General features: G+C 43.6%; 1 protein-coding gene across 2 annotated transcripts in view; it reads left to right on the top strand.

Moving 5' to 3' along the window:
* CREB3L2 (cAMP responsive element binding protein 3 like 2) overlaps positions 1-27,499 on the top strand; it is a 110,330-nt gene that overhangs the window by 12,148 nt on the left and 70,683 nt on the right. Inside the window, exon 1 of one of the 2 annotated variants that reach the window (XM_075122887.1) lies at positions 19,340-19,455. The exons of the other annotated variant lie outside the window; for it this stretch is intronic. The gene's annotated coding sequence lies outside the window, so the exon portion shown is untranslated. Of the gene's footprint in view, positions 1-19,339; positions 19,456-27,499 lie in introns of those variants that run through there. 2 annotated transcript variants of the gene reach the window in all.

The following is a 27,499-nucleotide window of genomic DNA, read 5'->3' as shown; positions in this document are numbered from 1 at the left end:
TCCTGTAACAAATAAAACCTGAAATTGGCATAATACATCTGTCAAAACAATAAATATGCCTGTTTGGGCCTTGCAGTGAAAATGAGCACGAGAGCGAGGGTGGAGGAGAGCAAGCGAGGGAGGATGGAGTGAGTGGGGCCGGGGGCTTGGGAAGGGGTGGGGCAGTGGGCGGGACAAGGGTGTTCAGTTTTCTGGAACTGGAAAGTTGGCATTCCTAGTTCAGGTGTATATGCTGGACTTTTTCCTCTTCCAAGATCCTTGGATACCCATTCTAAACCACAGGCACGGCTTCTGAACTAGCCAATAATGCAGAATGCTAGAAGTTTGGCAGATGTTAGCTAATGCACTTCATGACCATTTTCATTTTAATTTGGTAGCCTTTTGAGATTCCCTAGCGGTGGTCTCTTATTCTTTATAGAAACCACATGATCAGGCACTAAATTCCTTGAGTCTCACATTGGTTGTAACTCTTGCTGACCTTGGTAGGACTGATGATGAAATCCAAATAGAATCCTACTTAGTCTTCCTACTCAGGGGTGTTTGGAAGCTGCAATGGAAGGCCTCATAGGAGAGGAGAGAGCAAAAAGGAGAACAGTAGTACAGGATTCAGCAGATCTTGTCTGTTTTGGCCTCATTTTGGACAGATGTGGGTGTGGAAAATGCTTTCTCTGTAGTCATTTTCATCTCAGGAGTTTTCAGTGCCCAGTGAAAAATTGATTTAATTTTCAATATTTTTTTTGTCTACACACAGAACTAAAGCTAAGCAAGTTCAAGAAAACAATGGCTGATTAGGAGCTCTACTCCTACTTGAGAACAGAAGTAATCACTGCGTGTGCTATATGAAAATTACTCTGGAGAGGATAGTGACATACATTACAGGCAGGATTATAACTTCATGTGAGGAACTGGCATTAGGAAGGAGACACTTTTAAAGCACCTGGCTTTCATGCAGATGTTCTTACTAATACAGAATGAAGGCAGGGGAAATTGACTTCTGTATTGTACATTTTTCAGTGAGAAGTTACTCTATAGGAGACAGTTGCTGGCTTCCTGACAAATATATGTCCCTCATCTTGATAATTCTGGCTGGCTGGGCTAGTCACAAGTATTGATTGTATATCTCTCTTTCAGTTTCTTACAGCTAGAGTTTCCTTCATCTGCCCCCGCCCCCTTCCTCCTTGCAATTCTCTCACACAGCTGTGTTGAGTGATTCTGGCTCTTACATTTTTGGGGTGTGTGTGTTTAGGGGTGGGGGTTGTAAGCTTAGTTTTTTCAGACCATAGAAAGACTTCTGTATAAAATGTAGGGCTGGTGGCTAATCTCTCTTCTGCTTTCTTTGTGAAAGATCGAAGTGGGTGGGAAGAACTATGTTAAGGATGTATGTTTTTAGTGGCTGTATTCCATTTACCCTTCCCCCCTCAACGTCACTCATGGAAACAAACTCTTCTCTCAAACTCTTGAGAACAAAGCTTGCATTTCCTCTGGCCCTTCTCATTCCAGTTGCTGCCTATCCCTTAAGGGAGAAGAACATCAGAAACAGATTCGAAGGGTTCATGAGCACAGTTAACAAATGACAAAGACACTTTAGTTGAGCAAGAGAGGGAGCGAGCTGGAGCCTGCAGAAGGCCTGCAGATGTGAGATTTCATTATGTGTTAACCCTGCCCCTGGGATGCCCAGCCAGCTCACTTTGCTGATAGCTGGCAGGCTTTGCTCCTTCATAACTCCCTAAAGGAAAAACCACTGCAGAAAGTAACTTTGGCATTTTGTTAGAAAATGAATGGGGAATTTGTCTTGCTGCTTTGGAATTTTGTTCATATTCCATCCTATTGTTCCTTGCTTCCTTCAATGGATGCTTAATGCTGAAGCAGATAGGATGATGTGTGCACCCAGAACTAGGAAAAGAAACGAAGTAAATTTACCTTCATCCTAATGCTGTATGACTTGTACATATTCCTTCAACTGAATAGCTCTTCCAGCTGAAAGAGCTCTTAGGGCATCTGCTAGTCAGTTTCCCCTGTTTGTGTGGATCTTTCACACAGTGCCAGGGGAGAGAGAAACATGAGTTTGTGTGTGTATGGGGGTGGGGGGGATGTGAGAGAACCTGGATTTATGCAGGAAATAGCCCGACTTGATTATGTAAAGAGTTGTCACTTTGGATGGGCTAGCACCAGCAGGAGAGTGAATTTGTGTGGGGGGGTGGAGGGTGAGAAAACCTGGATTTGTGCTGGAAATGGCCCACCTGATGATCACTTTAGATAAGCTATTACCAGCAGGACAGTGGGGTGGGAGGAGGTATTGTTTCATGATCTCTGTGTGTATATAAAGTCTGCTGCAGTTTCCACGGTATACATCTGATGAAGTGAGCTGTAGCTCACGAAAGCTCATGCTCAAATAAATTGGTTAGTCTCTAAGGTGCTACAAGTACTCCTTTTCTTTTTAAAAGAAACATTAGACTATTTTTTAAATAAGAAAATGTGACTATGAAACCTGAAAAAGTGCCAGGGCCAATATAGTACCTAAACTTTTTTTTAACTCCTTTATAGAAATTAACTAGATTTAAAATCAAGAGTGTCCCTTTAACTCTTTGTTTAAAGATCTGGAAGACAGGTATGGGGGGAAAGAAATCAGCACACTAATTACATTTACAGATACCCTGAGGGCAAAAAAGTTCAGAATAAGGCAAGAAATAAGAGATGAATTGTGGAAAACTTGCAATGCTTAAGGCAACAGAAGGAAAAATAATTGAAATAGTTATTCTGTGAGAGAGACTTGGAAAGCCGAAGGTGATTCAAAAGAAAAGCCAGAGGTGATTGTGGATGGCAAATTAAACATGCAGTTGCAATGGCAAAAAGTACAGTTTTGGGGAAGCATACACAAAGGTCATGGGCTTGAGGGCTTGCTAATCCCACTTGGTGCTGCTGTGACTGCACTTCGAGTATGTGTTTTGATTTTGGCACCTGAACACCTGTGAGAGATTAACTTGAGGCAATTCAAAGAGGAGCAACAAAAATGAAGTGGTTGGAGGGACTGGTTTATGAGGAAAGTTTAAAGCATTCAACATGCATTGCTTTGGCAGGTATTTTGAAGGGGGTGTGGAGATGACATGATCATAACTGCTTGTGTGTTTTTTTGGTTTTTTTTTTAAACACTATGGTGATGAGCTGGAAGGCTTTTTCTCAGTTTCATGTTAATTATAATTTTTTTTCAGTATTGATACAAGAATAGACAGTCTGAGGCATTGCTGAAACTCTGGTTTCTTCTGCAGTCTTTATAATATTACAAAGAGAACAAATGATTCATATTTACAATAAAACATAAATCTTTGAATTAGTCTTTTAACAATTGCCATTTTAATCTCTAATGAATCTTGAATACTAGCACCATCCCACATATAGAAAATATTGTCACTGCTCATGAAGAGGCTTTTGAATCCAGAGGACCAATTTTTGACTGTCTTCAGAAAAATAAGTTCTCTCTTCTGATAGCCGTAACCCAAGTAGAGAATAGCACTTGTGGGAGAAAAAAAGGGGAAATGGATAGCAGTCAATATAAATTAGAAGTTATAAGGTGCAGGAAAAACAAGGGAAGTTAAAGACCTCAAGGGAAAATCCAGGGCTAAGGACAATCAGGGGTTTAAGTGCATTAGGAACAAAAGAAATCGTAGCAATGGTATAGGCCCATTACTGGATGGAGATGATAAAATTTGTAATGATGCACAAAAGGCAGAAGTGTTCAATAAATATTTTTGTTCTGTATTTGGAAAGAAGCAGGATGATGCACTTGTATCATAGTTAACACAAACAAGTACTTTCCTGTCCACTAGTAACCAATGAGGATGTCACACATCATCTTCTAGGGATGAAAACTTCTAAATCAGCAGCCCCTGGTAACTTGCACCCAAGAGTCCTGTTGCATTAGCTGAGGAGAATTTCACTTGCTAATGTTAGATTTTTAATCAATCTCAGAATATTGGGGAAATTCCAAGAGATTGGAAAAGTGAAGATGTTGTGCCAATATTTAAAAAGGGCATACAGGATGACCCAGGTAACTATATAGGCCAGTTGGTTTGACATCAATCCAGGATAAAATAATTGAAAAATAGATACAGGAGTCACTTAATAAAGGATTAAAGATGGAAATACAATTAATATCAGTCAATGTAGTTTTATGAAAATAGCTCTTGTTGAAGAAACCTGATTTCATTCTTTGAGACTGCAGATTTGGTTGATAAAGGTAACTGAATAGATGTAATACACTTAGGCTTAAGTAAGGCGTTTGATTTAATAGCACATGACATTGTGATAAAATGAGTACTATACAATTTCAATAAAACCCATTAAATGGACTGAGAATTACCTAAATGACATCTCGCAGTAGTAGTCAATGGGTATGTTTCTGTTGGGCTTTCACAGGGATTGGTACTGAGTCTGGTGCTATTCAACATTTTTATCAATGATTTGGAAGTACATGTAAAATCACTGCAGATAAAACTTGCAGATTGCACAAAGATTGGGAGATTGGTAATTACCAATGAGGTTAGGGAAGTCATACAGAGCAGGCTGGATTGTCTGGTAATCTGGGCCCATTCAGTTTTATTAAAATATTTTGTTTGTGTCATACAGGAAGTCAGAAGTTGATCTAATGGTCCCTTCTGGCCTTAAACTTTCTGAATTTGCTCCTGCACCTGGTGGTTCCTTAATAGGCCTGCTAGGGCAGTGGAGTGAAACTAACTAACTAGGGATTTAAGCAACTCCTTAAATCCACACCTGTTCAGAAAAGCAATTAAACATGTGCTTAAGTTCTTTGATGAACTGGAGTCTGGGATTATATTCATGGAATATATACACAATGCTGGAAGGTTGCAATGTAACTATACATTATTTCTTAAAATTCAGAACCTTAACACACACAAACTCCAAAACAGAGAAAAAGAAAGCAGGCTGCTCCCTATGGGAGCAAGGAACAACTCTCCCCAGTTTATTTTAAGCTGGCTCTTTCCAGACTGAGTCAGATCACATACTTTGCTACCAGCTCCCTGCTGCAAGCAGGACCAGGAATCTCAGTACCCTCCCCAGTGCTTAAAGTGATAGAGGATATTCTTGTGGCATATTCAAGTTGTTTCAATCTGCTGCTGTTCTTGTTGCTACCTCTGAGCACATGCACAACACTGTTATGTGGCAATAAGTGGGGAAGCAGACACAAAGAGAAGAGGAAATGGAGAGGGTAAGACTAGAAGCATTAGGGGACTGGCCCTGCAATATAAAGACAGTATAACTGAGTTCAGAGCCAAGTTTGGTAGGTTCTGCACTGTACATTGATGTCTGGGAGAAATGCCAAGCATGCTCTGCCTCCGGGGTGAGAAGTACTGCATTGATCTTCAGCAACTGATTAGAGTAGCATCAACAGTCCCTAGTGAGAGCAACCACCAGATATCCTCAGCTAGAGGAACATGTGCTGCAACATGAGCTAGAGGAGGAGGAAGAGAAGAATGCAGATACAACTTTAAAATGAGGGGTGAGAAAAGCAAAAAGTGACTGGCGGGGGGAGGGAGGGTGTGTAATATGGGGGAAGGAGGTGGGAGAAGTGGCCTGCTTTAATATCAGGATAAGGGAGATTTGTGTTTGTTTTACTCCTTTGTTACCAGTCTAGTCGACTCGCTCAGAAATTGAACCATCTTCCCCACCCCAATTTTACAACAATATGAGCTTCTCCTCTTCTTTCCTTGCCCTCAAATGACACTAAACCTCTGAGACGGTGCCTTGCACCATGAACACCTACAGCACACTGCTCTGCACTCCACTGCTTGTCATAGGCCATTGCACTTGCTGTTCATTCTCTCTCTCCCTCTCTGGTTATGTACACACTACAGCTTAAGTCGGTATAAGTTACATCGCTCAGAAGTGTGAATAAACCACCCCCTGAGTGATGTAAGTTATACTGACCTAAGCGCTGGTGTGCACAGTGGTATGTTAGCAGGAGAGCTTTTCCCACCGACATAGCTACCTCCTCTGGCGTGAGCTGGAGTAGATAAGCCCTCTCCTGCTGCTATAGAGTGTCTGCTGCTCCATTGGTGCCCTTTTTTTGGTAACCTAGATTCAGCCACTGTGTAGCCCATATGGGGGACAACCTGTATGGCAAAGCATGACTGGGGTTAGAGAGAGAAAGGGACGTGTGCACTGGAGATGAGAAGTAGAACGTTGACATTCAGGAAGGATGGGTACTTTCTTTTCTTGACATGCTTCATATTCAGGAGCTGGTCAGATAAGTAACTTCCTCTCCCCCCCACAACTCCGAGTCTCTGAAGGAAGAATACTTTGAAGTTTAAGCTTCCTTGGACAGCATAGCCGAAGGGATGGGTGTTGAATCTGTATACAGCTCAGAAGTGCTCATAATCTGTTTCTATTTCATGTGGAGAGGGGGTGATTTGAGGTATCTGCTGCAGCTGCATCAAATGAGTTCACAGGTGGTTAATACCATTCCATGTTCTGCTGTAGGTATCCTAATAATTTTTTGGGGGTTATGGTAGATACAGAGTAATTCTGCCATCTACTCAGTGTCTGTCCTGAGGAAACTGTCTTTTGAGACTTTTCTCTAAATCTTCTTTCCGCACCCCCTGCACCCCAAACAGTGACCCTGGGTCAGACCAAAGATCCATCTAGCCCAGTATCCTGCCTTCCAACAGTGGCCAGTGCCAGGTGCCCCAGAGGGAATGAACAGAACAGGTAATCATCAAGTGATCCATCTCCTGTCGCCCATTTCCCAGCTTCTGGCAAACGGAGCCTAGGGACACCATTCCTGTCCAATCTGGCTAATAGCTATTGATGGACGTATCCTCCATGAACTTATTTAGTTCTTCTTTGAACCCTGTTATAGTCTTGGCCTTCACAATGTACCCTGGCAAGGAGTTCCACAGGTTGACTGTGCATTGTGTGAAGAAATACTTCCTTTTGTTTGTTTTTAAACCTGCTGCCTATTAATTTCATTTGGTGACCCCTAGTTGTTGTGTTAGTAGTAAATAACGCTTCCTTATTTACTTTCTGCACACCAGTCATGATTTTTTAGACCTCTACCATATCCCTCCTTAGTCGTCTCTATTCCTGCCCTTTGTTTCCTATCTTTTAACTAGTTAAAATCCATGAGAGGACCTTCCATCTTATCCCATGACCGCTTACTTTGCTTAAGAGTCTTTGAGGGACCTTGTCAAAGGCTTTCTGAAAATCTAAGTACACCTTCTATTGTCTGGGGTCCCCTGCTTCTTAGCTACTTTAACAAATAAGCATGAGTGCACACTTAGGACATATGCTGAATATGTGAATCTTAGAAAAGAGAGGACTTGGCCTTGTCTGTTTGAGGGTCAACATGCTTCCACCAGTTGTACAAAGAGAGGAAATTTTCTTTGCAGTGTGTGCATTTTAAATTTCTCTCAATTGTTTTTATCCCTGGAAATTTGCTGTGGGCAGAAAGATGGCTTCCTTTTAAGTGATGTGCCTAATGCAGGCTAGAACATGAGACACGTTACTTGAAAGATGCTCTGAAAGCTCTTTTGAAAGCGGCAGTTCCAAAAAGCATATTCAGCCGCTCGAAAGCAAAGCTCCTCCTTTGTGCTGTTTGAGACCCTCATTGTTGAGTGCTTGGGGTATGTGCACCATGCTGGTGTGTGGGAGATCTACATTCAGGAACTTGTCTCATTATCCCACCCTGCCCTCAACACCCTCAAAGCTGCATGCAGCGTACTCTAGAAGTAATTGAGACAGGCCTTAGTGAGTTGGTTGGGATTCAAGCTGTTTAAGTTGCTGCTCCCTGTAGCTGAGTTGTGATTGCCATGCAGTAGGCACACATTCCTGGAAAGCTTCCTCATCGTTAACCTCATTTCTGTCTATAATATCACAATCTTCAGCGTACTTACCCTCACCAAACTAAGTAGCATTGTCCTCAATGTGCAGCTGAGGAGCTGAGGCACAAAGAGGGTAAGTGACTTGCCCAAGGTCTCATAGGAAGTTTGTGGTGGAGCAGAGGCTTGGACTCAGGTTTCCTTTGTCCTAGATTTGTGCCTTAGTCTCCAGACCATCCTTCTCATAAGGGAACTGATGCCCCCACAGTGGCAATGGAAACTGTAGGATTGGGGAATCCGATATAAAAGTAGAAGGAAAAAGACACATACTAAGATTTTTCAAAAGTAGGTAGTCATTTCAGATATCCAACTTGAAACACCTTAAAGGGGCCCTGTTTTCAGAAGGTGAGTACTTGGTTTCAGAAAATTGGGCCCCTTTAAGGTGTTTCAAGCTGGACATCCAAAATTAAGGCCCTCCAAAATCACTAGTTACTTTAGAAAGTCAGGCCAGATGTAGAAGCCTAAATAAGGACTTAAAAACTGAACTTTTGACAAGCAGTCTTATGTCTTAGCCACATAGACTACACAAGGCAGTTTAGTCTAGCAGCGGTAGCAGAATGTGTGTCAAAGCCCATGCAGAGGTAAGGAAACAGATGTCCGAGAAGATGAGACAAACAGGGATGTGAAGAATCCTAGATAGAAATGAGGCACAGAAGTCTGGATGCCTACCTGAGGAAAGGCTTCCATGCTTTAGATTTGCAAAAATACAGAAAATAACTTTCTCTGCGCAAAAAGAAAAGGAGTACTTGTGGCACGGTAGAGACTAACCCATTTAATTGGTTAGTCTCTAGGGTTCCACAATTACTCCTTTTTCTTTTTGCGAATACAGACTAACACGGCTGCTACTCTGAAACCCCTCTGTGCAATGATGCTCAAAACTCTAAGCTGGTCCCAGAATTCAGACTCCAATAGACTCTGAAATGACTGAGCTGGAAGCACGCAGTGTAGTTGCGGCAGTGTTGGTCCCAGGATATTAGAGAGACAAGGTGGGTGAGGTAATATCTTTCATTGGGCCAACTTCTGCTGGTGAGAGAGCCAAGCTTTTGAGCCACACACAGAGCTCTTCTTAAGGTCTGGGAAAGGTACTCCCAGTGTCACAGATAAATTCAAGGTGGAACAGATTGTTTAGCATAAGTAGTTAGCCCATGTTCTAAGGGATCATTCAAGGTAGAGTGGCCTGTTAACACTTCTGTGGTCCTAGGACGAAAAAATGGTGGGGAGGGCTTCAACAATTATACCTCATTAACCCTAGTGGATTACCTTTCCCAAACCTGAAGAGCTCAGTGTACCTCCAAAAGCTTGTTTCTGTCACCAACAGAAGTTGATGCAATTAAAGAGATTACCTCACCCACCATGTCTCTGGGTATGTCTACGATACCCGCCAGATTGGCGGGCAGCGATCGATCCAGTGGGGGTCAACTTACCGCATCTAGTCTAGATGCAATAAATCGACCTCCGAGCGCTCTCCCGTCGACTCCTGTACTCCAGCTCTGCGAGAGGCACAGGCGGAGTCAACGGGGGAGTGGCAGCACGGTGAAGACACCACGGTAAGTCAATCTAAGTACGTCAACTTCAGCTACGTTATTCACGAATCTGAAGTTGCGTAACTTAGATCGATTTCTCCCCTGCAGTGTAGACCAGGCCTCTCTTGTGAGCCATGGAAGAGCTTTTAGGGTATTAATATTAATACAAGCTGACCAAAATCAAATTGCTTCAAAATTCCTGTCTGGCACTGTTGCAAGTAGCAGCTCTCAAACTGGAGCAGGGCTTATTTGGGTCAGGTACACACCTCTGGACATATTTCTCCCTGTTGGGGCTCATTGGCTCGGTGAAGTGATAGGACTTGGGTTCAGATAAAGCTAGGTGTATTGACTCAGATCAATAAAATAAAGCTAAACTTGATCTATTTGGTGATGTGATATCACTGGTTGTCTTAAGTTTTTTAAAAAAGAAGCTGCTAACCCTCTAACCATAGACCCAAGCGATCGCTGCTGTGATCCAAAGAAACATCCAGGCCCCAGCTTTGAGGACAAATGATTTCACTTTGGCCAGAACACGTTGCCGGTTAGGTCAATCAAGGATACTGTAACTTAGAATCATTCCTTGATTTTCTTTTCCTTTTTTTTTTTGGGTGCAGGGCATGTGATTGCATCACTCATCCAAGTATTTTCTTGGAAACTGCCTGCAAAACCCTGTTTCCAGTTAGTGATGCAATTCTTTGGGGAGACTGGGCCAAGCCAAACAGAAGTGTTTTCTTCCTTTGTGGTGGATGCGCGGAGTCCCTGGACAGTGACCTTGAAAGCAATATAGGCATATACATTTGATCTTTTCAGAAACTTTAATTTACTTTTAAAAACAAGCGGTACTGCTCTTTTGGTGGGCGGTGTTCATTTAAAAAGTGATCTTTTCCATGTATCTGTGCCAATAATGGAAAGCAAGGACAAAATGTAGAGCTCTACTGCATTATGTGAGGTGCAGCTGGGGCCCCTTTTCTATTTCCTCCTCCTTCCCTTTCCTCACTGCTTTTAAAGTACAGCCTCTGAAAACTGTGATCAGGCTTGTTCAGAAATGGCCAAGTGTAAGAGCTCCAGAGATTTTATTATATTTAAGTTGGCAGTGGGGAGGCTCTGATAACAGACTCCTTACCAGCTGGCCCTGTGCAGTGGTTGTGTTGGAGCATAGTAATGTTATCTCACGATTTGGTGCTGAATCCAGCTTGCCTTACTTATGTGAGCAGTCCCAGCAAAGCCAAGGGAACTTCCGATAGTGTGAATAAGATACACAACGCACAGTCAACCTGTGGAACTCTTTGCCAAAGGATGTTGTGAAGGTTAAGAGTATAACTGGGTTCAAAAAAGAATTAGATAAATTCACAGAGGATAGGTTCATCAATAGCTATTAACCAAGCTGGGCAGGGATGGTGTCTCTAGCCTCTGTTTGCCAGAGGCCCTGCCCTTGGGGGAGGGGTTGGAGTGCGGGCAGGGCCTGGGGCAGAGCTGGGGGTCGAGCATCCCCTAGCATGATGGAAAGTCTGCACCTGTGTTAATTAGCCAGGGTAATAAATGCATTAAAGAGAGAAAATAAGAGGGCCTAGAAAATCCAGGCTTGACTTTCCCAGAGGCTTTGAAAAGTTTCTCTAATTTCTCCACAGGTTTCTGTTTCTGATCACTAATGGCCTACGCTTTTTGTGTTCAGTGTCTTGTAGCAACAGTGCACCTCCATCCAGGGTCCCTGGCCTTCTGAGGCCCTGTGCTTTCAATAAGCCTGTTGCATTACAGGTCTCCAAAATGCTGGAGGGTCCCAATTAGCTGGAAATTCTAATAGCATCTTCCATTAGAAAAAACTGACCAGTGACCAGGCTATATAACAGAGTTCAAAAAAGAACTCGGTAAGTTCATGGAGGATAGGTCCATCAATGGTTATTAGCCAGGATGGACAGGGATGGTGCCCTAACCTCTGTTTGCCAGAAGCTGGGATTGGGCAACAGGGAACGAATCACTTGATGATTACCTGTTCTGTTCATTCCCTCTGGGACACCTGGCATTAGCCACTGTCGGAACACAGGATGCTGGGCTAGATAGGCCTTTGGTCTGACCCAGTATGGCCTTTCTTATGTTCTTATTACATTTGCTCTTGTTTATTAAAATGTATGTATAATCTGACCCATCCATATTTGCAAAGTATATACTTGCTACCATCTGAAATGTTTAAATAGTGCAACACCTTCCATCTGCATATGCTGACCTGGGAGAGCTTTATAGATGGGACAAAACTAGGGGGAGGAGAGCATTTAAAATTTTATTTGAAGGAAGGAAAAATTAGCCTGTATGAATAGTTTATAAATAAAAATTCAAGTACAATTAATTGGGCCGTTCAGGAGGAGTGAGAGGACGCAGAGTGGATGACTGGAATCTTGTAGCATGGGGTGCCAGAACCAGTGAGCGAGGCCAGACTCCTGTTTCCAGGGGTAAGTATTGTGAAGTAACAACTGTGACACCATAGTAAAAGTTATACTGGGCTTTTCACACCAAGCTCTATTTGTAAATTGCATTTCCCCTTTTCTCTCTCCTTTTGCAAACTTCATGCAGTTGTACATATAGGTGCCATTTTGGAAAGTGTGACCTACCTGTAATACTGGGGGAGGCAGCCTGAGCAACATGCCTTCCTTTGTTTGGTCAATGATTAGCTGATAAAATTTAACCCAAACTGGCTCAGCCAGTTATTCTGGTTAAGAAGCTGTCTAGTGGGGGATGAAAAGGATTAGGACATATAAGGGAAGATAGGAGTGCCCGTGCCATCCTGGCCTAAAAGTGATGTGAACAGCAGAGCAGACATGCAGAGACTATTTGGTGTATTCTCAGAGGGTTCAGGAACTGAACACACCCATCAATCACTAGAAATCTTGCTCTGTCAGTTTTTGGAACCATGGGAAAAACTGGTATGTTTAGCTATATATATATATATATTTTATATATATATATTTTTTTTTGAAGTTAATTTGTGTAACAGGATAGGGGAGGTAGCCCAAGGCAAAACATCATTTGAGCGTGTTTTACTGTTGAATAAAAAAAATAGATAATGAAGAACTGTTTAAAATGGTATTTTACATTGCTTTAGGAAACAGCAAGAGTAGCAAAGGAGATGCATCTTCGGGTGGTAGTGTAGCACACGAAGGACACAACAGCACAGACTGAATTTTGAGATGATTGACATCAGAGCTTTTTTTGTTCCCCTAAGAAAATGCCTACTAAGGTTTTCAAGTGAATCTTTTCTGTTGCCCATGTCGCCTTTGGCTTGTTTGGTGTAATACTGTTGTCTGATGATATGTCTAACTTGTTTGTTTTTAAGTTTTAGTGTCATTTGATGCCAGATGAGTGGGCAGATTTGGTGTTTATGCATTGCCTTCCCCCTTGAGGGACTTGTGCATAAGAATGAGTGAAGATAGGCAGCCTTACTAAAGTGACAAAAATTAGCACATTGTGGGGTCCCACTAAATGGAACTTCTTATGAACAAGAAGAGAAGGATGTGGAAATGTTTAAAGGTCTGGGATTTCTCTATATATACTCCTGTAAAATACTTAATACAAGGTGAAAAAGCTTTTTTTTCCTTTTCTAAGATTTACATTCCCCAGTCTTGGTTAACAGAAGTAGCAAACTAGCTCCTTCATTCTAACATTAATGCTGACGTGTAAGTGCACTGCTGTCCTATGTTAGCTGGAATCTACACTGCTCGTCTGTGCTTTCCAAGCTCTCTGTTGCTAGCAGAGGTTTCCTTTTTAGCTCAAGAGGAAGAGATCTGTTTTGGAGCAGGAGGACCTGAGTTCTAAGTGAGCTGTGTGGCTGTGAAGGTCCATGCTGTGGGAATGCTGTGCACCAGAGTGACAGCACTTGCTGTGCAAATAATGAGAAAAATGACTTGTGACTACTGGAAGTACTTGCAGTTGGGGTTGTTGCAGACATGATTGCTGTGAACGGAGAGGCTCATAGAGTATTGTATGTTATGATCAGAACTGTGTCTTACGGGAGATTAAGAAAAAACTGGACTAGTCAGGCTACCTGGCAAGAGAACTCCTACCCTTCTTTTCAACACCCTCAGGATGTCTGGAAGCACTGTGATGCGTCACTTCTGGCGCACGAAATGTGCCAGGTGCTATCTGGGTGGCATATGGCAAACTGGAGACTAGTAGGCCACTAGCCCTTCCCCTTCACAGATGTCTGACGTAATTTTTTTTTTTTTATTTTTTATTTTAAGTGTCTGCTTATTTTAGTCCATGCTCTGCTAGGAGCATGGACTAAAAGTATATGGTCCCCACAGCAGCAGGACTTGAGTGCCCTCTGCTTTTGGAAGGAGAACCATAAGTGCCCTCTTTCTAAGGCTCAGGAGTGGTGGATTAAGGGAGGACAGGCAACAGCATTACACTCATGAAAGTGAGAGACAGTCTAGAACAAAGCATAATGTAGCCGGGTCTGTACAAGTATCTTCACTCAGGTCAGGCAAGGTTTCTTAATTCTGACCTGCAATACTCTCTTCTAGTCAGCCCTAGGACTTCTCTAGAGCAGACAGAGTCTTAAACATGTACAATGTCCACCTCCAGTATGGAGCACTGAACTCACATGGCAAAGCTCAAGCCAATTTTCCCTTGGAATGTAGAAGGAATTCTTCCATAGTGGGGATCTTCACATTTCTATTCTTGCACTGCCAGTTTTGCTATTTCTTCTCAGGCTAAGGGAGCGGGGAGGCTAGTTTGGTGATGTGAACCAGCCCTGGCAAAGCCTTCCCAAAAGTGTGTGGGACTGGGCAGGGGCCCCTGTCCCTTCTGCCCGAAACCCTGCACCCAGCCAAGCTGGAAGCCAGAGCAGTCTGGGAGTCATGGATCCACCACCTGCCTGGGCTGGGGGGGGCCAAGAGCAGCCCCTGGCCCATTTCCCCAACCCTTGGGACCCTGCCCAGGGTAGGTGGAGGATTTGTGGCTCCCCGCAGCGGCCTGTGCGGCTCTTACCCCGACCTTGCTCCAGCGTGGGGATGGGGCCTTGGAGCCGCAGCCCGGCTATGGTAAGAGCCATGAGGCCAGGCAGCTGTGAGGAGCCATGGACCCTCCATCTGCCCTGGTTGGGGGACCCAGGGGTGGGGAAATGGGCATGGGGCTGCCCTCAGGTCTCCCACCATCCCAGGCAGGTGTGGCGTCCGTGGCGCAGCGCCCCCCACTGCCTGGGTTCCCTGGCTGGGCTCCAGCCGCCAACCTGGCTCAGGGGCAGGGGGGAAAGGTGGGGCCTTGGGGGAAGAGGAGGGGGGCCTGTGGCAAGGGCCATGGTCCCCTTGTGCACGCTCCCCTCCCCCCACCCCTTTTTCTGGCACCATTGATCCTGGGAACCAGGAATTCTTTAATTCTAGTTTTGCTTCTGATACCAACTCCCACTGTAGCTTTGATTCCTAGATTATAAGGCCACAAGAGACCATTGTGATCATCTCATCTGCCTTATGTATAACTATGTTCCAGACTATGGAACATCCCTGAATTAACTTGTGTGAACTAGAGCATCCATACGTTGTGCAAAGCACTGTACTACAGAGTCACATCACAATGAATAGTAAACACAACACACGAGTCATTGGCCAGCCATCTTTCTCCCCGTTTGAGGTCTTCACACAGCCTTGAGAAGCACTTCGTATATCATCCTGCCCTGTCAGTCACCTTGTCAAAACTCATTTGCCATGAGTGCTTCCTGTCCATAACAGCTGGCACCCATACCTGCAAAACTTACTTCAGCAATCTCCCTCCATTCATCCTCCCACATCACTCTTAGGGGAATTCTGCACCAAAAAATTAAAATTCTGTGTACAATATTTCAAAATTCTGCAAATTTTATTTTCCAAAATAACACTATATAATCATGCCAATTTCAATTATTATTTTGGTAATTTATTTCAAAATATCTGCCAGCAAGTATGTCTGTAATACTACAGACACAAAACCAAAAATCCCCCTAGGAGTAGGGAGTTAAAGAAACCCCTAGGTCAGCCTGGTTCCTACTTCTCTGCCCCCTCCTATTCAGAGCCCAGGTGGGGGGCCAGACACTCACATCCTCTACCCCTCAGGGATCTAGAGGGAGAAACAGCCTAACGCTGCATCCCAGGCTTGCACAGTTTCCTGCGCGCCGCCACCTCTCTCTTTCAGGGTGTGCTGGGAACTGCAGCTGCTGGAAATGCTCTAGCTCCTTCCCCCTCCCTCTGGCAGTGTCTTCTGTTTGTGAGTTGGGCTCTGCTGGGTCCTGCAGTTCCTAGTGGTGGTTGCTAACATTTCTGCATTCATTCTGGGGGAGGAGGAAGGAAATTCTGCATGCACAACGTTAATTTATACAAAATTCTGCATTGCTCAGTGGTGCAGAATTCCCCTAGGAGTACCATATATCCAGCAAACTCAAGTTTTCTTCATCTGATTGTTTTGATATCCGATTATGCTGTAGACTCAGGCAATCCCTTCCAAATTAGTCATGACAAGACAAATAGTAGAGGACTGAGACTCATGCAGTTTGTGATTTGAAATGACTTCATATTAAACAGTATCTTGTTCAAGCACTAATTGTCAAGGCAATTGACTCGGACTTTCCAGATTTGCAGACTCACAATCAGTCTGACTCCTTCATGATCTCAAAGAGATGGTGTTCTAATATGATGGTGAGTTGATCCTTCATGAAGGCTGACATAGTAGCCAATCAGAACTTAGTAATAGCCAACATAAAGGCCAAACTGTGAAACAAGAAATGACCAGCAAGTAACTTTAGAATCTGTTACAAAGTTAACTGAAAGTCTGTGAAACACAAGTGAAAGTCAAGAAGACTATTGAACAAAAGTTGCAAGCTCCTGACCTCTCCATGGGGAGCATAGATCAAATAGAGTACAAAATCTCTGGCTACATTAGAGAGACCATAGATGAACTCCTGTGCAAACGTATCCTAAAGAAGAAACCTTGTATCATGAAGATTATCGAGTTATGTGATCCATGAAGGAAGCTGAGAGCACAAAGGAAGATGGATGAAACCCCAAGAGAGCAATATTCCTGTGTGACACAAGAAATAGAAGCCTTGATTAAAGTGGGAAAAGAAGATTGGCTTGAACAATAGTGCATCAATACACAAACTCTTTTGCAGCAAATTTCACTAGTAAGGCCTACCAAACCATCAAGACTTTCAAAAGGTTTCTCTGGCAGGAAAAATACCATTTCACCCAACACTTTGGGTAAGTATTGCTGAGAAATGAATTATTAGCTGGACCTGAAGGAGGCAGAGGAGGTCTAGAAGCTCAACATTTCCTGGTGAACCACCACATATGGTCGATGAAGTTGAGGATGCAAAATGGACTCTGAAAAGTTAGTCTCTGGAGTGAATAACGTAGAAGCAGAACGACTTAAGAGGTCGAGAGAGACTCATTTGGGCATGCCATTAGCTTGTCAATTAGAGCATAATTTTTAGAAACATCTAATCTTTGACTGAAAAATTTCCAATGATGGAGAATACACCTCAACTCTTTAAATTGTTCCAATGCGTTAATTACTCTCATGTTCAAAATGTATCCCCTTATTTCTAGTCTGAATTTGTTTAACTTCAGCTATTGGTTCTTGCTATACCTTGTTTGCTACACTGAAGAGACCTCTATTATCAAATTTCTTTTCCCCGTGTACTTAGACTGTGATCAAGTCTGCGTTTAACTTTCTCTCTGTTAAACCGCTTGAGTAAGTCAACCTCTGACTCATTTTCCCCCTCTGGAAAATAGGGATAATACTTACATGCCTCATGGGTATGTTTGTGTGGAATAACTATTGAAGACACAAAGGTCCTAGTAGTGTTACAATGGAGTTTCTGCTACAGTATGTGTCTCATAGCTTTTGTTTTTATTGGCTGTGGAAAAACCAACACAAATGAAATTTAATGGAGGCCCATATAACTGTGCCTGGCCAGGATGAATTAAGTGTTGCTGTAATGGGAAATTCGGCACCATTTATAGAACAAACAAAGGGAAAAGGATTATGCACAATGTGTTTGTTATAACTCTAGTCACTGTTGTAGATACAGAATTAAAGTAATTGCTACTGGGTGGGGAGCTGCTATGAGATTCCTCCCCCTCTGCTAATTTTATGGCACCTATTCTGTGACTTAAATGTTCACCTTGCAAATAATGCTGTAATGAGTGGATCCCTGAGTTGGCGGACGGCAAAGATTGAATGGACTGACCTGCCACTTCCTAGGTGAAGAAAGCCTCATCTGGTTAGAAAGCTGGGTGCAGAAAGGAAGCTCACACTGCCAGTCTGTGCTATATTTGGTTTGTTTGTGAATCAAGCTTCAGTTTTCTATGCTTCCCATCCAACGCTTGAACATGTTTTACCCATCTCAGTGTTTACTTGTGTTTGCAGCACTCTGTGGAAGCGCCGCACTTTTGTGGTTGCAATATGCAGGGATCTGGAAGCTTTCTCACTATATTTATCGGGAAATTTGTAGGTGCCGAAGTCTGGAGGGGCATTGCAGCTGAAGTGGAAACTTCAGATGCAATTGTAGTGCGAGAGCCAGTCTCTGGCGGAAAGGCCGTTCGGAAACAATCCAGTTTGTTTGTTTGTTTTTTTTAATTTAAAAGAGAAAAGATCTAGAGAGGGGTATTGGAGGACATGAAGCTTCAATTTCCCCTGCAAAGTTGGTTTTTGGTTTTTAAACCACTTTAACACCGCCCCTCCACCCCTGCAAAGCTGCAGAACAGCTGGAAGGAAGTGATGGAACCACATAGGGTACATCGTTTGGTTCCTTAAACAGAATATGTCCTGGTTGACTATAAAGGCCAGAGATGCAATGCAAAGGCTATCCCTGAGGAGAAAAGCAAGCAAGAACTATAACAAAAGCTATATCTATACTAGGGAATTTTACCCCAAAGTTCCTATCAGTGCACTAGCTGTGCTAATTATAGCACCATCGAGGATTTTGTTGGCAAAATTGCTGGGAAAGACCAAAGGCTGGGTGCTGTCTGCAGGGCTGTGCAAGCCCAGTGACTAGACTCTCTTGAAACAATTAAGGGCTGGCTAATAGTATGACTAGAGGATTAGTTTTAGGGTGAGAAACTACATTTATAACCCTGACTTGAGAGCTGAAGTTTTGTGTCTGTATGTTGTATTTTGGTTTTGTTAGGCTGTATTTTTATTACGAAACTCAATCCAATTCAATTGAAGAATTCCAGATGCAACCTTACCCTGGGTGCATTAGCCACCAAGACATACTCTCACCCATTGCAGTCAGACAGCTTTGGCTTCTTGAGCCCTAAAGGAGACGTTGCCGAAGTATTTTTCATAACTTGGCAGACTCTCACGTTGTTTGTTATAACCTCTTGGAACTTTAAAATTGAAAGCTGTTTTTTTTCTCCATTTGTTGTTCCTTCAGTCTTGCTCACATTGATTTATTGAGTTACTTGTGAGCACTAAGCTCCTAGTCGTTCTAGAAAAATAGTGTTGAAACTTCTAATATATTTAAAAAAAAGACTTTTTTCCAAAATATGTTTTTTGTATAAAGCAGATGGTAAGATAACTAAGATTTTTGGGTCCTCCCATCTTGAAGGTGTCCCTTCACGGCCCACAATCTCCAAGTTGGACTTGGACATGAGTCTGGGAGTGCTTCATTATAAAAGCCTGCTTTCATAGCTGTACCCCACCCCAGCATGTACCTTACAATTAAAAAATAGAGATGGGCTGAGACAGTGGAATCAAAAGTGTGCACTCCTAGGGAGATGTGTGCGCTCAGTCCCAGGCATTCCTTTTTGCTGGAGAATACAGAGTGGTGTTTTGAACACCACCTGGAACTCTGCCAGCTCTCCCGCCCCATGGAATGCATTCTGTCTGGGCGTCTCAGCAATCGGGGAACCAGGGAGGGGAAGGTGGAGGCAGGCAAGCGTTCCAGGGCTTTGGGTCCAATGCTTGCATTGCTTTTCTTTCACCATGAGGAAGAGAAGTTACTTTCCAGATTCCTAGTCTTTAGTTTCCTGTCTCTTGTTACTGACCCAAGTTCTTCTTTTATCTCCTACAAACCTGGTGTAAGTAAACACCCCTGTTCCCAGTAACTTTTCTGGTTTGTTCTGTTTTTTTTAAAACAGCATATAGAAATGTCTCACTTTTTGTCACCTAGCTTGTTTACCTTGGAAAGGCTGAATTAATGAAAAGAGAGTTTCAGAAATTGTTCATGAAAAGAAAATTAACCACACCTTAAATGGGAGCTTGTTGGGCCCCAAACTTGACCTAGCGCTCTCTCGCTGTATAATCTGCATGCAGTCTATTCTTTGTGTGGGAGGGATGTTTTTAAAATAAATTCTTCAGTATTTCCTTTGGGATGGGGGAGAGAGGAAAAGAGCTGGGTTGAAGCCAGCAGCCCAACTCTTGAGACCCTATTAAAATAAAATTTGTGAGAATAATATTAAATTAAAACTGCCAGAGAAATGGATTTTGGTTTAATCCTGCCAAGGGGCTGTTATAAATCTAGGCATTGTTAATGCACATATCATCACAGGGTGGATCTTAAATGGTGACAGTGATATGAATGGGGCTAGTACGGTACTGGGTTAGGTCTGTAGCTGTATTGCAATTAATTGTGGGAAATACCATAGACACTCTTCCCCCTTTCCCCTCCCCCCCAAGGTCTTGGAATAACTGCAGAGAAAACATGTTGCAGATGTAGTTACTTTAAAGCCAGCCTGTGTGCATATCTGACTGGTTTCTTTTCACCAGGCTTCAGGCTCCTTACCTACAGAATACAGCTTCTTCTAGTGGTGTCATTGGGATAAGAAAAGCTGTATTTGCTTAGCTTTATTTATATAAATAAATAAAAACATTCAACAGCCATAAGACGCCATTCTTGATTCATGCTCTGGCTGTGGTAAAAATACATATTGGGTTCAGGAGATTACTTGGAGGTTCTTTGAGATATGTGGTCCCTATCTGTATTCCACTGTTCCTCCTTATCTGATGGAGTGGAGCGTGGATGATGCTCCCTGGAACGCTCAGTCACTGCTTGGACCACAGGAGAGTTGGGAGGAGAGTGTGAGAACGGAAACGTAGACCCCTTAGCAGGCACATAATACGGTCTTTCAGACTCCATGGGAGTGTGTGCCAAACTCTCCTGGACAGCTCGAATATAGCATTGTTGATGGGTAGTGTTACTCTACCTGGTGCCGATGAATGCAGGATGTCCAGGACATGGTGTTTGGGTATCTTGTACCTCCTCCAGTGGGATGTGATGCCATCAGGGGGTGAAGGGAATGCCAAACCAAGTGCCGCATCTGGAGAAAAAGATAGAAACCTCTCCTGCTCAGTCGGTGCCATCGGAATTGGGCTGAGCAGTTCTTTCTCTATTGCTGCTTCTGAGCATCTGCTGGAAGGCGCACGGGACAGTGAAATGGGAGAAGTCTCCCTTGCTGAATGTGCAGGTTCTGTCGGTGGGTATTTTGGCCAAGGACCCCAATATGGCCATCATGATGGATCCAGAGGGTATTGCGGAGGACCCCAGGGCGTAGGAAACCAATGGCTTTGTAGCAGCTGCAACTGAGGATAGTGCCACAGTGTAGGTGGCTTCCTGTAGTAGTCCTGGTGGCGGCATGTGATGGATGGACCTTGCCCTTCATCCGACTCATCTGAAGACGAGAACTCGAAGGCGGGTTCCATAGGCAGTATTGTCTGAACTGGTGGAAGTGTGTGGGGCGCCTGAGCAGGAGGTGAATGATAAGCTAAGTGTGGCATATCTATAGGGGGAGGTACAATCTCCCTAGAAATGAAGGGTCTGGACAAGTGTGGAGAGGTTGGGTCTCCCTGAGCAAACACGTCCTGGGGTTCTGGCACCCTCCCCAGTCTCCCAGAAGTTAAGGGCACCCTCTTCATACTTGGTACCAGCACCAGAGTGGTGGACTTCCCCATAGTGGAAAGGTTGCTTCTCTCATGAGGTGTCAGTTCTATCCCTGGTACTGGCAGATCCATCCTCTTGTGGGGATTCTTCTCATGCTTATGAGGCTTGGCACAAGCTCTCTCACTGTGTGACTGGAGGTAGTGGAAGGAGTCTTAGTCATGCTTCCTGGCCTCCCGACTAGGCCCTGGTGCGGTGTCCATAGTGGTAGTATCATCAGTGGTGGATTCGGACTCTGTAGCCTGAGGGGCACTCTTGGCTGTTTCAGGCCAATGCACGGGAGGTCCCCTGCCTGGATCCGAATGAGGCCTCATGCAACTTTCATGAGATGTCTCTTGAGGTCAAGAGCCCAACCTTCTCTGGGGAAGGACTGGCAGATGCTGCACCTGGATGTGACGTAGCCCTCCCCCAAGCAGTTGAGACCGCACTGGTGTTCACCACTGACCGAGATAGAATGTGGGCAGGAGGCACAGATTTTAAAGCCGGGGATCTTCAGCATAGTTCAGTATCTGTGCACAGGTACTAATGGGGGGAGTAGGGAAGAGGACTAGAGGCAAAAACAGCCCCCAAACTAACTCTTCTACTCTCAAACTACTGGAAATTATCTAAAAGCAGTAAAAGTATGTATAAACTATATACAAGGTTCTGATGCAGACCATGTGGCAGTGCGAAGGAATTGGAGACCTGGTCGGTCCGCCCTGCCCTTTTTATCACCTCACACAAAACCATGAGGCGAGTTCAGGGCACATGCATGGACCAATGGAGGCTACAACTTTTAACTTCTCCAGCTTCCGACACATGATGCCCATGCATCAACCCCTCCCTGGAATACAGTAGGGACCATAACTGGAAGAAGCAGAGACGCATAGACTTTAAGGTCAGAAGGAATCCTCATGATCATGTAGTCTGACTTCCTGCACATTGCAGGCCACAGAACCTCACCCACCCACTCCTGTAATAGACCTCTAATCTCTGGTTGAGTTACTGAAGTCCTCAAGTCATGACTCAAAGACTCCAAGTTACGGAGTCTCCGCTGTTTACAGTAGTTTAAACCTGTAAGTGACCCGTGCCCCATGCTAAGTGGCCATGAGTTAAAGTGGACATTTGCTTACTCTGTTTTCAGTTGTCTGTCTGTCTGTCTGGGTGGTTGGTAACCTGTGAAAAATGAGCTTGGTTACGTCTGCCCTGCTCTCAGTGAACATGCATCCATATGACTAAGACCACCATCATAATTGTTACCACTCTGGGCATTCTCAGCAGGGAGTGACTGGACAAGAAACCTGAAGTACCTGTCTGCTCCTACCGATTATCCCTACAAGGTGAATTTGGATACATCGTCGCGGAAGCTTGCCTTGTTTCTGGCTCTGCTCTTAGATCACATGGATAGTTTGTTTCCAGGGATGGGAATCCAGCTACTTTCATGAGCACTAAAGATTGAGGGAAGGGAGAATGGACAGACCTGTCCCCCTTACTCTTTTTGTACTAATGTCTTTGGTGTATCCCTCATTTTGAGGGGTCTCTGCCACAGAGTTCTTAGCAGGTCATTCTCTGCCACCACCTTCAGTGCTATAGCTGTCCTGAGTGCTGCCTAGGAGCCTCTCTGCATTTCCTTTTAACAGTTAATTACTTTGCTAAATAAAAACAAACTTCATAGTGCATAAACAGACCCTTTGGATCTGCATAACGATTTATTTCAATGTGGCATTCCTCATGGGACAGACAGAGGTATGAAATGCCTATGGTCTATAGTCCATTTGCTTATTTATTCCTTCCATTGTAGCCATTATGGTATATGATGTCAGTGCTGACTAATAATAGGACACTTTGTCTACAATGGTGCCATTGAGGGGACAGTATGAAAAATCCCTTTGGGCTCTCTTCCCACAGCTACAGTTCCATGCACCATCCCCAGTGAGTGCTTTTTGTTAGTGTCAAATGTAGGATCCTGCCCATGCATAAGTGCCATCTTTCTAATACTCATCTCCCTTCCTTGATTGTTTTTCAGAAGTGTTTATTTGCAGACCTGCTTTAAAAATGAGTCTGGAGCACTACATTTTTAATACCGTACAAGGCTACCCTCATTATTATTATTATTATTTTTTATTTTCTTTTAAAAAGGGACTCTAATTTGAATTACAGTTTATAGGGAAGGGACATCCCATTTGAACTAATATTCCAAGTTCCATTCTGACCTTTTCTGGTTGGCTTACATACCGCTTCCAAGGGGAGTAAACAATGAGATACAGACTTAACTTTAGCTACCGCATTATGAAACAGATATTGGAACAGTTTAGGAAGGGGTCACCAGTAATATCTCCCACCTCTACTCCCACACTTGCAGCTAGTAAAATGCTGTAGAGGGTGGTTATGTTGAGTAGTGGATGGGCTGTTTAACTCCTATTCTCTCCATCTGTTAGTAGTCATTTCAAAGCCACATTGCGTGTCCCCATAAGCTTAGATTGGAGAAAGCTTGTGTAACAAGATTTTTTTGTATATTATTCTTGTTTGGGATCCCTCCATAAAATGGGTCACTTTTATGTAACCTCTATTGATCTTACATAGTGTAACATGCATCCAATGAAGTGAGCTGTAGCTCACACAAAAACTTATGCTCAAATAAATTGGTTAGTCTCTAAGGTACCACAAGTACTCCTCTGCTAATAGAAAAGGAGTACTTGTGGCACCTTAGAGACTAAGTACTCCTTTTCTTTTTGCGAATACAGACTAACACGGCTGTTCCTCTGAAACCTGTCCTCTGCTAATGTTTCCATAAGAGGAAATACTGTTCTTCCTCACTCTCCACTCCTTTCCTTGGATCTCAGGCACTGGCGTTTCAGATCTAGGCATACCAGTGAGCAGGCAGCACAGGTAGGCCTGGGTCATGGAAACCCAAGACATGCTGCATTCTGCATAAGGAAATACATCTTCACACAAAGCACAGTCAGCCTGTGGAACTCGTTGCCAGGGGATGTTGTGAAGGCCAAACGAGTGAATGGGCTCAAAGGAGAACTAGATAAGTTCATGGAGGGCAATTCTATCAATGGCTGTTAGCCAAGATGGTCAGGGAAGCAACCCCATGCTCTGGATGTCCCTAAATCTCCGATTACCAGAAGTGGGGACTGGACAACAGGGAATGGATCAATCAATAGTTGCCCTGTTCTTTTCATTTCCTCTGAAGCATTTGGCACCATCCACTGTTAGAAGCCAGGATACTGGGCTAGATGGACCATTGTTCTGACCCAATATGGCCATTCTTATGAGACTGGTCCAGACTAAGTCCAGTCACCCTACTCTTACTAAACGCCTGGTGGGTTTTTTTTCCCCTCTAGGGATGCTGAGCCACTTCTAATGCCAGTATAAATCAATGGGAGTTGTGGGTGCTCAGCATCTGTGAAAATCTGACCTTAGGAGTCAGAATATCATGAATTCACAACATACGGAGAAGGAAAAGTTAATTTGATCTTTGGTTTACAAAATCCACATTATCTTTTAAAGGCTGCCTGTGAAATGACCAAAGTAATAATAATGCTCAGGTATGCAGGAGTCCTTTCAGCCAGAAGGATCCTGACGTGCTTTACAAACTAAACACAGGAATCACTTGCAGGCATTGCTTTCAGTTTTTGTTAACTGACTTGATGGAAAAAGCAGAGTTTGATGGTGGGATTTTCAAAGATGACCAATTGCTGTTGAAATTCAGTGGGAGTTGGGCACCTCCCTCCCTTCAGCTCCTTTGAAAAATCCCAAACGAAAGCTATAATTTTCTAATATTCTATACTGCTGCATTCTGTGAACCTATTTCTTACAGTTCTGAATTTCAGTGGTTTGTGGTCACTGCTACCAGTCTTCTCTATTTTCAGGCAGTTCCGTCCCTGTCAGTAAGTAGCAGTTTCAGGATCACTTCTCTGCTTGGATTCTTTGCTTTCTGGATGTTTAGTTTTTCTCTTGTAAATGAAAGAGCCTTCTTGATACATTTGCCTGTATACCTTACATAAGTTTTCTGGGTAAAGTCCCTGGTGAATTTCATATATCTCAGGAGTCCTGTAATGTTTCGTTTCTTTTCCAGTCCAGATGGTCTGTAGCAGATGGCTGCAGAACAGTTACTCTGTGTGTGTGTGTGTACACACACACACACACACACACACACACACACACACACACACGTATAAAAAGATCTGTAGTAATTGTAAAGTGATTGGAGAGAGACACAGCATGCACAGTGGCACGGCACGTTTCTCCTGTACTATCTTGGCAACGTGCCTTAGCCTTTACCTAGAGCCAAACACACGTAAGGCTTGTTGCATACTGATCTATAGGGATATAAATTGCGGAGAGCTCTAACTGCTCATGTAGACTCTGCCGCTGCGAATTAAAAGGTGCCTAGAGTGCTTTAATGTTGTCTTGTTTGAAACAGGATTACATCAGTGCTAACTAATTGCTTCAGTCTCATTCAATCCTGAATCTTTCAGTTCCAAAAACCACTCCCTTCTCCCACCCTGGCAGGCACTCTTCCACCTGTCCCGGCAGATTTGTTGTGTCTCCTCCATCAGATGTGACTCTGATCTCCTGGGGAAATGATTGTTGAAGATAATGGTGCTGGGTGCTACACCAGCTGGATGATGATCCATCAGGGATTCGTACATTTATCTATTGTCGCTGGTTTGCAATGTCAATTTGGTAACCAAACTGGTGGTGGAAAATCATTCCTTTTTTGTATTTAACATCTCTGTGGTTCAGTCACCATTCCTTCAGTCAGGAAAGACTTCATGGGAAATTATCTGGGATTTATTAGAGCTAGTCCCTGTTGTCCCTTAATTTCCTAGAGTTTGATGTTTCTGTTCAGTCCCTTTCTCCACCTTGATGCCTAAGTGCTCTGCTTTCATAGAACTCCCAGCCCTGGTGCTAGGGAACAAGAGGCCAAGATGAAGAATCTAACTCTAGTTGCCATCTTGAGTGGTCATGTAACTCCTGTTACTGTAGTCTCTGAGCACCTCACAATCTTCAGTGTATTTCTCCTTGAAACACCTCTGTGAGATTGGGAAATATTATCATCCCTGTGTTACAGATGGGGAACACAAAGATGAGGCACAAAGACTCAATGCTTGCCCAAGGTCACACAGGAAGTCTGTGGTGGAGCATAGACTTGTACCTAGCTCTCCTGAGTCCCAGGCTAGGACCATAACCACTAGACCATATTACTTCTTACAGTTATTCCACTGAGCTAATGGAAACAATGGTTATCTTTTTTTAAAGTCTGGCAGGGTGATAGCACAAGTCCCAGCAAATGGCTGGCTTCTAATGAAGACATGTCTGTTACGGCATCACAGTATGGACCCAGAAGCAGACATGGTGTGAGGGTTTCAGTGACAAAGGATATGAATAGAGAGGAGGAAGCCTGTTAGAACTGGGGCTAGATCTTTCAGAGGGGCTTGGCACCCATAGTTTAATTAGATCTGCGGGTGTTCAGCATTCATGGAAGTGGAGATCGTAATGCAGAGAATAAGGTGAAAATAGAATTTGTATGCATTGCAAGATCTCTTAAAAATACAACTGCTGTTGTCATGTTTCACAATGACCTAATTATCTCCTCCCCCACCTCGTATCTCCTTTCTCTCCTTCCGGCTCCCTCCCCAGGCACTCAGTCAGAGCACGAGCAGCCTTTAACTGTGGCTTCCCGAGTCTGGATTTTCATTGCTCTGGGTAATGTGGGTGGTTATATGTGCATGTGCTTATGCAGTGTTTGCAACTTCTTCCCTCCCCTTCTCTGTTGTCACTACTAACCCAGTAAATTTTTTTGGTCATCTCGAGACCATCCTTGCTTCAGTAGATAAGATTAATTTAATAACAAAGCTCTAAGTGCCAGGGAAATAAGAGGGGTTGGGTGTGTGTGTGTGTGTAACTTTGTATGTGTCAGCTGGGGTGAAATTGTGCTTTCTCAGCACTACAGACCTACTCTGCCTTCTGGAGGCTGAAACTCCCTTACCTGTGCTATATGCCTCCCCTCATTCCTATTGAATAACGTGGCTTGTTTTGACAATTCCACCCTAATTTATAAAAATAAGGAGCTTTTCACACTAAAGCAAAATAAGGTTTATTTTTTAAATTCGTTAGCTAATCTTGTGTGTGTTTTAGTAAGAGTTTTCTTGCTTGTTACTTCAAGGGTGTATTAAATCTTTTATTATGATCTCTGT

The sequence above is a fragment of the Caretta caretta genome, chromosome 1 (assembly GCF_965140235.1).
Source record: "Caretta caretta isolate rCarCar2 chromosome 1, rCarCar1.hap1, whole genome shotgun sequence".
Taxonomy (NCBI): Eukaryota; Metazoa; Chordata; order Testudines; family Cheloniidae; genus Caretta; species Caretta caretta.
Note: the sequence above shows the minus strand (reverse complement) of the source record. Positions and strands in the feature narration are given on the sequence as shown.